This window comes from Apium graveolens, chromosome 6, assembly GCF_009905375.1.
Source record: "Apium graveolens cultivar Ventura chromosome 6, ASM990537v1, whole genome shotgun sequence".
Lineage (NCBI taxonomy): Eukaryota > Viridiplantae > Streptophyta > Magnoliopsida > Apiales > Apiaceae > Apium > Apium graveolens.
In genome coordinates, this window is record NC_133652.1 from 59,491,209 (window position 1) to 59,505,713 (window position 14,505).

At 40.5% G+C, this 14,505-nt stretch overlaps 1 non-coding gene across 1 annotated transcript; it reads right to left on the reverse strand.

The window, feature by feature from the left end:
• Positions 1-312: 312 nt before the first annotated feature.
• Positions 313-419, reverse strand: LOC141669410 (small nucleolar RNA R71). The gene has a single exon (XR_012553696.1). It is a non-coding gene; the product is annotated as a small nucleolar RNA R71 (small nucleolar RNA).
• Between the last annotated feature and the right edge of the window lie 14,086 nt (positions 420-14,505).

Sequence of the window (14,505 nt, forward strand, 5' to 3'; positions counted from 1 at the left end):
CTTCATCCGGCTATTCGAGCTAACACCTTTGAAATCAAGCCGGGCACTATTCAGATGGTGCGGAATTCTGTTTCTTTTGGAGGAGCGGCAACTGAAGACCCCAACATGCACATAAGGAATTTTGTCGAGATCTGCAGCACTTTTAAGTATAATGGCGTGACTGATGAGGCTATCAAGTTGAGGCTTTTCCCATTCTCACTGAGGGATAAGGCTAAAGACTGGTTACATTCTGAACCAGCCGGGTCCATCACTACGTGGCAAGATCTTGCGCAAAAGTTTCTGGTGAAGTTTTATCCAATGGCAAAGACTGCTGCTATGAGGAGTGCTCTTACTCAGTTTGCGCAGCAACCTACAGAATCTATGTGCGAGGCTTGGGAACGCTACAAGGAAATGTTGAGAAAATGTCCACATCATGGAATGCCGGATTGGATGGTAATCACTGGTTTTTATAATGGTTTGGGGGCCCAATCTCGGCCCATGCTCGATGCAGCAGCTGGAGGCGCCTTATGGGCCAAAAGCTATACTGAGGCGTACAATCTTATCGAGACGATGGCTGCAAATGAGCATCAAAACCCAACTCAGAGGATGACGTCAGGCAAGGTAGCAGGTATTCTGGAAGTTGATGCAGCCACCGCTATTGCAGCCCAGCTCCAAGCGCTATCAATGAAGGTTGATTCTTTGGCTACGTATGAAGTTAATCAAATAGCTATGGTTTGTGAGCTTTGTGCAGGTTCTCATGCTACGGATCAGTGTTCTCTTGTCAACGAATCTGTTCAGTATGTGAATAATTATCAGCGACAACAGCAGCCTGTGCCAGCGACCTATCATCCTAACAACAGAAATCATCCAAATTTCAGTTGGGGAAATAATCAGAATGCTATTCAGCCACCATATCAGCAAGGAGTGAGTAAATAGTTTAACCCACCTGGATTCCAGCAACCACAGCAGTATGCTACAAGATAATCATATCCTCAACAGGGAAGTGCAGCTGCAGCTACTAGTGCTGATTTTGAGGAACTTAAGCTGTTGTGCAAGAGTCAGGCGGTTTCTATCAAGACCTTGGAAAATCAAATCGGTCAATTAGCCAATGCAGTGCTCAATCGTCAACCTGGCATTCTTCCCAGTGACACGGAAGTACCAGGCAGGAAGGAAGCTAAAGAGCAAGTCAAGGCTATTACCTTAAGGTCTGGAAAAGTAGCTGATGCTGAAAAGGCAAAAGAAGTCGAAGCTGAAGTTAGAGATGAAGAATCTAAGCAAAAGGAGAAAGTGGCGGAACCAAAGAAGACTACTGTTGAACACACTCTGCCTGAGGCTAATACAGGGGAGAAACAGCTCTATCCTCCACCACCTTTTCCTAAGAGATTGCAGCAACAAAAGCTGGATAGACAGTTCGGGAAGTTTCTGGAGGTGTTCAAGAAACTTCACATCAATATACCTTTTGCTGAGGCTCTGGAACAAATGCCTAGTTATGTGAAGTTTATGAAGACTATTCTTTCAAGGAAGGTGAAACTGGATGACCTTGAAGCCGTTGCTCTCACGGAAGAATGCAGCGCGGTTCTGCAACAAAAGTTACCACCAAAACTGAAAGATCCAGGAAGCTTCACCATTCCTTGCACCATTGGCAATCTAACTTTTGACAAGTGCCCTTGTGATTTGGGAGCAAGCATTAATCTGATGCCGTTGTCGATCTTTAAAAAGCTGGATCTGCCTGATCCAAAACCCACATACATGTCGCTACAATTGGCGGACCGTTCCATTACTTACCCAAGGGGCATAGTTGAGGATGTGCTCGTCAAGGTGGATAAGCTCTTCTTTCCTGCAGATTTTGTTATTCTGGATTTTGAGGAAGATAAGAAGATTCCCATAATCTTGGGGAGGCCTTTCTTGGCTACTGGCCGTACTTTGATAGATGTGCAAAAAGGGGAACTTACTATGCGGGTCCAAGATCAGGATGTGACCTTCAACGTATTCAAGGCAATGAAATTCTCTACAGAAGATGAGGAGTGCTTAAAAGTGGATGTGATTGATTCTGCGGTTACGTCGGAACTCGATCACATGCTAATGTCTGATGCATTGGAAAAGGCCTTAGTGGGGGATTTTGACAGCGATGATGAAGATAGCAACGAGCAATTACAATATCTGAACGCTTCTCCATGGAAGCGAAAGCTCGACATACCATTTGAATCTCTTGGTACTTCTGACCTTAAGAATGTTGAAGGGAAGCTCAAACCATCAATAGAGGAAGCACCTACCTTGGAGCTAAAACCATTACCTGAACACTTGAGGTATGCTTTTTTAGGTGATTCATCTACGTTACCTGTTATTATTTCAGCTGACCTTTCAGGTAGTGAGGAAGACAAGCTCTTAAGAATTTTGAGAGAATTCAAATCGGCTATAGGATGGACCATAACAGACATCAAGGGGATAAGTCCTTCATATTGTATGCATAAAATTCTGTTAGAGGAAGGTAGTAAGCCAACTGTGGAACAGCAGCGAAGACTGAACCCGATCATGAAGGAGGTGGTGAAGAAAGAAATTCTGAAATGGCTAGATGCAGGCATCATTTATCCTATTTCTGACAGCTCGTGGGTGAGCCCCGTGCAATGTGATCCTAAGAAAGGAGGTATCACTGTGGTCGCAAATGAAAAGAATGAGCTCATCCCTACTCGAACAGTTACAGGATGGAGAGTATGCATGGATTATAGAAAATTGAACAAAGCCACAAGGAAGGATCACTTCCCTCTCCCATTCATTGATCAAATGCTTGACAGATTGGCGGGACATGAGTATTTTTGTCTGCTGGATGGTTATTCCGGGTATAATCAGATTTGTATTGCACCAAAGGATCAGGAAAAGACTACTTTCACTTGTCCATTTGGCACATTTGCTTTTCGAAGAGTTTCGTTTGGGTTATGTGGCGCCCCGGCCACCTTTGAGAGATGTATGATGGCTATATTCTCTGACATGATTGGAAATAACGTCGAAGTGTTCATGGATGACTTCTCCGTCTTTGGACACTCATATGATGAATGTTTGAATAATCTGCGCGCCGTACTCAAAAGATGCGTGGAAACTAATTTGGTGCTTAATTGGGAGAAATGTCATTTTATGGTGCGTGAAGGCATTATCCTTGGGCATAAGGTCTCTAGCAAAGGTCTGGAGGTGGACAAGGCCAAGGTGGGAGTCATTGAAAATCTTCCCCCACCTAATTCGGTGAAAGGAATCCGTAGTTTTCTCGGTCATGCGGGTTTTTATCGGCGATTCATCAAGGACTTTTCAAAGATATCTAAGCCGTTGTGCAATTTACTTGAGAAAGATGTGCCTTTCAAATTTGATGATGAATGTTTGGCAGCATTCGAGACTCTCAAAGGGAGTTTGATCACGGCACCAGTTATTACAGCACCAGATTGGACAGAACCGTTTGAGATGATGTGTGATGCGAGTGACTATGCGGTAGGTGCAGTTCTGGGACAGCGCAAGAAAAATCTCTTCCATGTGGTCTACTATGCGAGTAAGACTTTAAATGGGGCCCAATTGAACTACACCACTACTGAGAAGGAGCTTTTGGCTATAGTCTTTGGCTTTGAGAAATTTTGATCTTATCTGCTTGGTACGAAAGTAACAGTATTCACTGATCATGCAGCTATTCGCTATCTGGTTTCTAAGAAGGATTCGAAGCCGAGACTCATTCGTTGGGTGCTTTTACTTCAGGAATTTGAGTTAGAGATCAAAGATAGAAAAGGTACTGAGAATCAGGTAGCTGACCATCTCTCTAGGTTGGAGAATCCCGATTCTACTTCACAAGATAGGACGTTAATCAATGAATCTTTTCCGGATGAGCAGTTGTTTGCAATTCAGGAGGAAGAACCATGGTTTGCAGATATTGTAAACTATCTTGTCAGCAATATAATGCCGCTTAATTTAACATCCGCTCAGAAGAAGAAGTTTCTGCATGAGGTGAAGTGGTATATGTGGGATGAACCATATTTGTTTAGACAGGGAGCTGATCAGATCATCAGGAGATGTATCCCGTTCTGTGAGACGGAGGGGATATTACGAGACTGCCATTCCACGGTTTATGGTGGACACTATGGAGGTGAGAAGACGGCAGCTCGTATTCTGCAAGCAGGTTTTTCTGGCCTACTTTGTTCAAGGATGCTCATCAGTTTGTTTTAAGGTGTGATCGTTGCCAAAGAGTGGGAAATTTGTCAAGGAAGGATGAGATGCCATTAAATGTGATGCTTGAAGTCGAGGTCTTTGATGTGTGGGGAATCGATTTCATGGGGCCTTTTATCTCGTCTTGCAATAATCAGTACATCTTGATGGCAGTCGATTATGTCTCAAAATGGGTCGAAGTTAAAGCTTTACCGACAAATGATGCAAAGGCAGTGCTAAATTTTCTTCATAAGCAAATTTTCACAAGGTTTGGAACGCCTCGGGTAATCATAAGTGATGAAGGATCGCATTTTTGCAACCGTAAGTTCACTTCTATGATGCAGCGTTATAATGTGAATCATCGAGTAGCTACTGCTTATCATCCGCAAACAAATGGTCAAGCGGAAGTGTCTAACAGAGAGATAAAGCGTATTCTAGAGAAGGTTGTTTGTCCGTCAAGGAAGGATTGGTCTTTAAAGCTCGATGAAGCTGTTTGGGCTTACAGAACAGCATTCAAAACTCCACTTGGGATGTCACCGTTTCAGTTGGTGTACGGTAAGGGATGTCATCTACCGGTGGAGCTTGAGCATAAGGCCTACTGGGCATTGAAGAAATTGAACCTGGATTTAGATGCAGCTGGTAAGAAAAGAATGCTTCAGCTTAATGAACTTGATGAATTTCGACTTCAAGCGTACGAGAATAACAAAATGTATAAGGAAAAGGTGAAGAGGTGGCACGATAGGAAGCTACATCCTAAGTTATTTGTGCCAGGGCAACAAGTTCTGTTATTCAACTCTCGGCTCCGACTTTTTCCTGGGAAGTTGAAATCAAGGTGGTCTGGACCTTTTATTGTCAAAACTGTGTTTCCACATGGAGCGGTGGAAATTTTTGAGAAGGATTCGGACCAAGCATTCAAGGTTAACGGTCAGCGGTTGAAGCACTACTATGGGGACATGGCAAACCGAGAGGTGGTTAGTGCCATTTTGTTGACTACTTGAGAAAGGTACGGAACGTCAAGCTAATGACGAAAAAGAAGCGCTGCGTGGGAGGCAACCCATGAATTGTTGTTACAGGAACCCTTAGAAGTTAATAACCTATCCAAAAACACAAAAAAATCAGAAAAAAAGGGGCTGAAAAAAAATTTTCCAGAGACCCTCTGCGCGCCCGCGCAGCTATGCTGAGCGGCCGCGCAGCTTGCTGCGCGCCCACGCAGAAATGCTGAGCGGCCGCGCAGGGGTCGAGTTCCAGAAAATTTTTTACAGTTCAGAAAAAAAAAAAAAAAAAAACACAAAAACCCATCACAGCCCATAACCCACGAATTCTTTTCCCATTACCCCATGATTTTATCCCTCAACCCCACTCCTAATCTAATTCAACCTACTCCATACCCTATATATACATACACCTATCCCACATATCCCCCACAAACTTCCTACACTTAAACCCTCTCATAAACATCAAAAATCAGTTCTTACACACTTGTATTCACAAATCAATGTCACCCAAGAGAGCACGCACTATTGACAGCAGCAGCACAGTTCCTACTGCTGATTCATCAAGGGGTACTGCTGCAAGGCCTCGGTTAACTGACAGAGCTGCGGAGGAGTACACTAGGCTGTTGGGGAAGCCGATTCTGAAGGAGAGGGGGTTTTTACCATCAGGGAGGGATGGTGAGTTGTTGTCCATGATTGCAGAGAAGGGGTGGTTAGCTTTTTGTGAGTCACCCGAAGCAGTACCGATGAGTGTTGTTCGCGAGTTCTACGCGAACGCAAAGGCTGAAAAGAATGGGTTTTCTGTAGTTCGTGGGCTGACGGTTGATTATCATCCTGCGGCGATTCACCGTGTGATTGGACAGCGAGAGAGGAAGCCCGAGGAGGAGAACTGGAATGAAAAGACTGCTGAGGATTTTGACTTGGATTTGATTTGTGCGACTCTCTGTCGACCGGGCACAGTTTGGAACCGCAGTCCAGCCAATAATGAGTATCGTCACTTTCCGGCGATCGCCATGAACAGGTATGCCCGTGCATGGAATGCATTTATATGTGCTAATATTTTGCCTTCTTCATATGCACACGAGGTCACAGTTGAGAGAGCACAGTTGTTGTGGGGAATTCTGAATGAGGAATACTATGTGGACCTTGGTGAGTTTATCTACCAAGGAATTCTGAAGTTTTTGAGGGGAGCAAAGCATATGAACATCCCTTATGCATCCACGGTTACGAAGCTATGCCGAGCAGTAGGAGTGAACTGGCCGGCTCATGAGCAGTTGCAGTTGCCAGCAGCTCCGATAGATTCTGGCACTCTGAATGGGATGCAGGAGTGGACCGGTGGTGAGCCTGAGGAGCATGGGCTGGGTTATCGTCTTCCAGGAGGACGTCCAGCACGAGGTGCTACTATGGCTAGGCCAGGGCGTGGTGAGGCTGGTTCTTCGAGAGCTCAGGAGGGTGCTGGGATGGGTGATGCCCAGTATAGGAGGCTTTCACGGCGGATGGATGCCATGTATGAGACGCAGAGCAGGTTTGCTCAGGAGCTCACCCTTGCGTTAGGGACTGCTTTTCGAGGCCTTGGAGCTGATATCCAGTGGCCAGTTTTTGGTGAGGACTCTGCATACTCGCCGCCTGATACTCCACCCACTCAGGGTGATGATGATGATGACTCCGAGTAGGTATACCCTGTGTTCCTTTCTACTACCTTCACTGGGGACAGTGAAGATTTTAAGTTTAGGGGTGGTAGTTAAGGAATATTTTGTGTGTGTCATATAGCTGCATATTCATGATAGTTAGTTCATATAGTTGCATAATTTTTGCCATATAGTTTTTTTTTATTTATTTTATAGCTTTAGTTGTTTGTCATATCATATAGCTCATGCATATACCATGATCCCTTTTGCAATGATTTATCGACTGAATTGTGATATTGATGCGAGTGTAGTGATAGCATTAAAGTGTTATTAAGTTGTGTAGGTTGATATGCATGCTAGAAGCACTTGTATTTTCACTAAGTCTTAGAGAATGCTTAAGGGTTAGATTGTTGTTATGATCTGATTATTTTCGAGGATAATCTATTTATTATGCTTAGAATTTGATAATAGGTTCTTAGTGGTAAAGGCATGAAAAAGAAAAAAAAAATGGAGTAAAAATGGAATTTGTTGCTAGTTGTGGCTAGGTGTCAAATGGCTAGTAGCCGGCTCGCATGTTATGCGAGTAGTCTAGGGTTGAGCAAGATGGAGCGAAACGCACTTGCTCAGAAGAGAAAAATATATATATATATATATATATTTTGCATAATTGATCAAGAGTGGGCTCTTTGGTATTCGAGTTATTAAGTTCTTAGGGGACTTTGTGCCTAGTGACCTAAGGCTTTTAGAGTCTGGGATCCGCTAACCTAACGCTCGTTACATGGATACCATTGTATAAGTCTTTTGTGGACCTCACTCATTGCACGGTCAAATAAGCATTTGAGTTGTAAATAAAAAGCACGATTCCGTAGTAAGCTCCAGAGTTCTTGTAGTGTTGTATATCACTTTGTGCCTAGAATTTTTATTCTTTGTATAATCGTAGGATTGCCTTGAGGATAGTCTAGTCATAGTAATTGGTCTAGTTCTAAAGCATATCTGCTAAGCATTTGCACACACCACGTTTCTGGTTGTATGTCCGTTTGCATGAGTTAATTGATCTTTAGTGTCTAACTGCATTCGTTGAGACGTGACAATTTGGTTGGTTAATTGTAGTGAGGGGGATCATTGCATTTTCATATAGATTGTATTCATGCATATTTTTATTTATTTTGAGTCTGTGACGCTTGAGGACAAGCATCGATTTAAGTTTGGGGGTGTGATAAGTGGCATTTTATACCACTTAGAACGTCTTAAAATGGCTTAAATTGGTGTCTTGAAATCAAGTATTTTGTGTATTTGATGCGTTTTTCTAGTGTTTATGCATTTCAGGGTATTAGTTGCATTTCGGAGGAGGAATCATCAAGAATAAGCCTTGGCATGTGTTCACCATTGAGAGAGGAAAAGAACGGGCAGATTACGGCGAAGAAACGGAGCAAACCTGGAATTTTTCCAGTAGGGTCCTGCGCGCCCGCGCAGCAATGCTGAGCGGCCGCGCAGCAGCCTTGCGCGCCCGCGCAGAAATGCTGAGCGGCCGCGCAGGGTCGGGGAAAAAGCTGAATTATTTTAGACTTCTACTTCTGTTTGGCTTCCAACTTCTATGTAATCTGAGTTTTATGGGACTATTATATAAGTAGATTTGAGATGTTTTCATAGAGATAAGAAGGAGATTATGTTTTAGATTGTGTTTTACAAGAAGCGAAGGAGATAAGGAAGAAGACCGATTTAGCACACTGCAGCGAAGAGGAAGCATATATTCTTGTGATTCTTGTTTCGTTGTAACGTTGGATGCTAGTTTTCTTGCTTTGACTTATTTACTCTTGTGACGTACTCTGTTTTAATATAATTAGTTTAGTTATTATTTTTCTTGTGTTGTTTATCATGATTTCATATGAACCCATGATGGCGATAAGTTCTATTATGGGCTAATCGTGATCATGGGATTGCAACGGATTTATTATGGAATTCTTTAGTTAATTGTTTAATACTTTAGTGTGTGATGATTGCATGATATCTAGTATTGGTTGTGCGTATTCGTCTTATGTGCGTCGCGAACATATAAGATAGGGTGTTAATCTCTTGTGAAGCGACGGTGGATCTTGAGATTTAGAACTTGCCATGCTAGCATAGGTTCGTGTACGTTGTGCATGATTAGTGGGTAACTCTAACAGTTTATTTGCCCTATGTAATCAAAAGGAATAACTTGTGCTTAAATCGTTGTGTTGTCAATTTCTGTAGACATATAGGGACTCAACATAATTGATGACTATTCAACTTCTATCTTAATTGTGGATGTTTGGTAGAATGGTATTAGTACAATGAAAGTTGACTTTTATCAGTTTCGTGTTATTCGATTAATATCATCACTGTCACATGCTAAAGGTAATAACAATGGCTATAGAAGGAAGTAATAATGAAGTTGTGATCTCATGAGTGTTTTATTATTGATAAATTGAAGTGTTAGTTAAGTGGTTAATTAAGTAGTTAATTATAGTTAATATTTAATCAATAATTTTAAGTGTTATTATCTTAACATTGAGAAGTAATCATATATTGGTGAGTGAGTTTAATTAGACAAAACTTAGTCTGAGTCTCTGAGGGAACGAACTAGAAAGTATTCTATATTACTTGCGAACGCATATACTTGCGTGAATATTAGTGCATGTTTTCGCCCTAACAATAGAGATAGTTAACATCAATAGAGGATCTACCCCTTCCATAATAGGAAGAGAATATCCTATGTTATTCTTAGTATGCGAGTTCTGGAATCTCTGGCCAGAGTGTATGAAATTAGAAAAGGAGTTTCTAATTTGCATTAATATGAACTTTGCATTATGAATAAGAAATCATATGATTAAATTTGATAGGCCTGGCACGAGATTCATGCCTTGTATTTAATCGGGATATTGTAAGGGTAGAAGGAGTTCATTGTACGGTAACTAGTCACTGACAAGTTCTTGGTATTCTAAGTAGTGAATTCATATTATCCGGATAGTCACGATATCTTGAGAAGTATCACTCACGATGTAGAATAAATATAATTAATCAGTTAATTATATTTAGTGAATTTTAGTATTCATGTAAATAATTAATAAAAGTTTATAATTATTTATTTCTACTACCGGCATAATATTGAACCTACAGGGTCACACCATAAAAGAATATTTTCTTTGATGAAATAATGAGAGAGAGAATTATTTTCTAAATAGTTTAGAAAAAGAAATAATGATTAAAATAGTTTTAATTATTATTAAAACATTTTATAAAGATAAAATGTGGGGCTAATATATATATTGATATATTATAAAAACCCTAGGAGAGCCCTATAAATAGAATGAGATGGCTCATTCTAAAGGTACACTTGTTGTTATTCCCAAGGAACTAACAATGAGATTTACAGCAGGGGGGTTGAATGTAAATCTCAAAACTTTTTCAAGTTTTGAGCAGTTTCAAAAGCTAAGTGTATGATGAATAGATGTGTGTGAATTGCTTTAAGCAAGTGCAGACAGATGTATATTCAAAACACAAATGTAAAGAACACAAAGGCTTTAAAAATTTTTCTGGTGGATTTGTTGTTACACCAGAGTTGTGTATTTCAAAAAATCTGTGATACAAAGAATTGTTCACAGCTGCTTCCTAGTACAAACTAGATGATTTTCTCTCTGAATTTTTTTAAACAGCTCTTGAAAATTCACACCTAATTACTAGCTGCAACTTGATTTATATATCACCAAGTATTTCAAGTGAAGACAAAGATAAAATACAATTATAAAATAGTTCTTCACATGTTTCTTTTTCATTTCTCTATCCAATGCAATCTAAGATAATCTGTGAATCTTTGAATATTTCCTTGTTTGCACCAGAATGGAAATGCTGCTTTTTCTTGATTCCTCCAAGAGGCTACCACATTCCAATTGTCTCTGTCAACCCATGTGCCTCTGTCAGCTAATGAATTGTCACTATCAACTGCTATGGAACTGAGCATCCATTGAAGCTTTCATCCGTTGATGGCTTTATCCATTGATGCTTTAGCAGTTGAAGCTTTATCCGTTGATGCACCCATCCGTTGATGGATGTTATCCGTTGAAGCTTTAGAGACATCCGTTGAGACTTTGTTTCTCATCCGTTGAAGGTCTTTAATTTATCAGTTGCTACTACTTCATTTATACAAAATTACAAGGCATGAAATATTTATAATTAGCCCTCTTATTTGCATATCCACTAGTAGTCAACATGACTTATAATTTCTTACAACTTCTAAGAATTATAACTCATTTACAAAGACTGAAATGTGCTACAATACTAAACAAATTTCTAAGTAAAGCTACTCCATCAACGGATAGCCAAAGTGGTCTTATCCGTTGAGGCTACAAACACTGGATTTCTATTTAAGTATTTTGTTTAACTTATCATCAAACTAAAACACATATATTCCAAACAATCTCCCCCTATTTATGTCTACTAGAACTGTAGGCATAAATTCAGGGTTAACTTGATGATAATAAAACACTTAACAAATATGTGAGTTAAGACCAAGCAGAAATTCAAAAGTGCTGCAAAAGTTTATGTACTGAGATAGAGTTGAAGATTTACAGTGTTTCCAAGGATGCTCCTTTAGCCTGAGCAAATCATTTTTTTTCCTTTGTTCCCTTATTTTCTTTCCTAGCCTCCTGTTATTTTCCTCTAGTTGGAGTTGTCTGTAGAATTCAGCTTCATCTTCATCACTGATATCCAACTTAAATTGCATGTTCTTGAGAGTTTCATTACTGGCAATCTTAAGCTGGTCTTCAAGTCTGAAAAATCTTCTGACTCCTTTATTATCTCTGAACTCCATCAACCAATGAGGTGATTTATGAATTGTAGTTCCATGCTCTGGGATGAGTAATGTTCTAGGCAAGGAATTTGACTCTCACCAAGTCTTCCTTATGCTGGAAATCTTGTTGAGAATCCCAGTCTTGGCAGTCCTGGTAAAACCAGTATCCCTTTTTATGGATGAGTAGACTCTAATCAAGGTAGAATAGCCTTCATTTAGAATTCTTTGAAGAGGCCAAGTCATTTCCACACTTCCTTTATACTTGAACACTAGCCTTTCTGGTAGCTGTCCATAGGCACTTATTCCCCTAACTTCCTTCAGCTCATCCAGGTGGAGTTCAATATCTGTATATTTTTTTATGTCACAAATGTGAACATAATCATCATTTGAGGCTTGTGGCTTAGGCTTAGGTTTATGTTTTTGAGTGAATTTACTTGAGGTTGGAGGAGGTATGGATTTGGATTTTCTTTTCAGTTCCTTTGGTGGTGGAGAAGTAGTTAAGAAGGTAGGCAATTTGATGTTGTCCCAATCAATAGGTTCCTCCTTAGGGATGATTGGTTCACCATGGATATTTATACTGGGATCTGCAACAAAAGGTTCAAGAATAGAAGGTTGTGGTTTGGATTTTGATTGAATTACTTCAGTGTCATCTTCACTCTTCCTTTTTGCCCTAACCTTCTTTCTGTTACCCTTCTGCCATTTCTTTCTTTCCTCACTTTCTTCTTCCACACTTTCACCAACCATATTCCCCATATCCACATTTTTGCTTTCAGTCTTGTTTTCTTCACTCTTGTCTTCGATCTTCTTCTTTTCTTCAATTAAACTTGACTTTAGCTGTTTTTCAAGCTTTGCTTGTGCTCTTTTGTCAGTCTTCAAGTTTTTAGCTTCTTCCTTTAGCCTCATGGTCTATTCCCTCTTGGCTATTGAGAATTTGGGATGCCCTTGAATCACACAGATACCCTTTCCCTCTCTATAGATGATAGCCATATTCATTCTTTCCACTACATCCTTGGTCTCTTTGTGCTTTATGATATTACCACCCAAAACTTTGTCTTCATCAGGCTTTGGAAGAGGAAAATCCACTTCTTTTAGTTGAGCAGGAGTTAGAGGGTTCTTTGTAGAGGCCTTGTTGAATCTAGTGGTTGGCCTAAGTACCATGGGCTTCAGGTTCCTTGAAGAGGTTTCTCCAACCTTATTCCTCCTTAGTGGCTTGTGCTCCATAATTATTGGCTCAACTTTTGTGTTATGTTTCACATATAGAGATTTTACAGTTGTAGAACCAAACACTTGTTGCATCCTTTCATCAATTTTCCTCCTTTGCTCTTTCACCTTCATCTCAGCTGCTGCTAGCTGGATTAGATCAATTCCATCAAGCTTTCCTTTGATTTGAAGTGTTGGAGAAGTAGTGATGGCATGAACTAGCACTTTTGATATTTGAATGTGTGTAGATGGCTCCCCTTCCCCTTTATTCTCCCCTTTTTTGTTATCATCAAGAAGAGGGGTCAAACCCTGTGCTTTAACCACTTGCACTAGGAGACTAGTCTGAGACTGTTGATTTTAAAGAATGGTCACCATAGAGTTTTCAATAATTTGAACTCTTTCCTCCAATTTGGCCATCTTCTTTTCAGCATCTAATTCTCTTCTCAGTCTCAGTAACAGTTCTTGCTTGGTACCAAAGGGCATGATTGTATCCAGCTTCTCAGTATTGTAGGACTTTAAATCAGCTATATCCTTTTTGAGTTCATCCACACTTAGATTCTGTCTTAATTATTGTAGCTTCATGAGATGTAGAGAATCTAAGTGGGCTTGGAGAATGGCCTTGGTACCAGCATTGGAAGTTTCCTGAATTGCCTTTTGGATAGCCATGACTTGTTTGACTAAGGATACATTGAAATGCCCTGATGTAGACTCCTTTGTCAATGCCCATTCAGGTAACTCTGGAATAGAACTTGGGCCTTCATCCCTCCTAAGTTCATGCTTCCATCAAAAGAACCAGGGTCATCATCATTAGAATTTACTCCAAATTCTTCAGATGGCTCTCCAGCTGTAGAAGGCATCATATTGACAGCAGCTTTATCCCTTTGTAGAGATTCTGAAGTATGTACTAGGTTTAAAGTCTTTTTTGCCTCCTCATTTCCCTGAGTAGCCAATAGTTGATAGGCTGACACGGGATGAGTAAAAGTGTCGGCATACAAGGAAATGTTATCAATTACAGCTTTGTAATGTTGCTGAAATTGTCTTTCCTTGTCAGCATCATCCACAATCATTGACTCACTAGCAATGGCTGGATCCACCCTTATATCTCATGTACCTGCTTTTCTCTCAACTTCTCTCTTTTCTTGTATCAGGGGCTCCCCCTGGCTCACACTCCTCACACCCTCACCTTCACCTTCTAAGGTGGTACTCCTCTCACTTTCTTTTATCATGCTGGAAGAAATAACATGCATATTTAGACTCTCAAGCTCTCCTTTTGCCTGGGAGCAACTCAGCCTCTCACTCAAATTTTCACTCCCTTCCCTCAGCCCTTGAAGTGATTGTACAGTAACCATGTCTTCTACACTTGGAGTTAATTCAGTTGTTTGTGTAGAGACCATCAACGGATAAAGAATATTCGTTGATGTTGAAACTGATGATATCAACGGATAACTGCTGTGAAGCTTATCTGTTGAAGAACAACCACTTGTCAACGGATGAGGGATATCCGTTGAAGTAGGAAAAGAAGTTGAAATTAAAAGTGACATAATTGTTGAATCTGTGTGGATTGATTTTAAATTAAGTGACACAGATTCTTCAACTAGGTCTGAAAGAATTGGCTGATGATCCAACAAATCATCTAAAAGATGATGATCACCAGTATTTGAGTGTGGCTCCTCCCTGAGTTGTAAAGAGGGAGAATCAGGAATTGATGTGAAGATCATGTCCA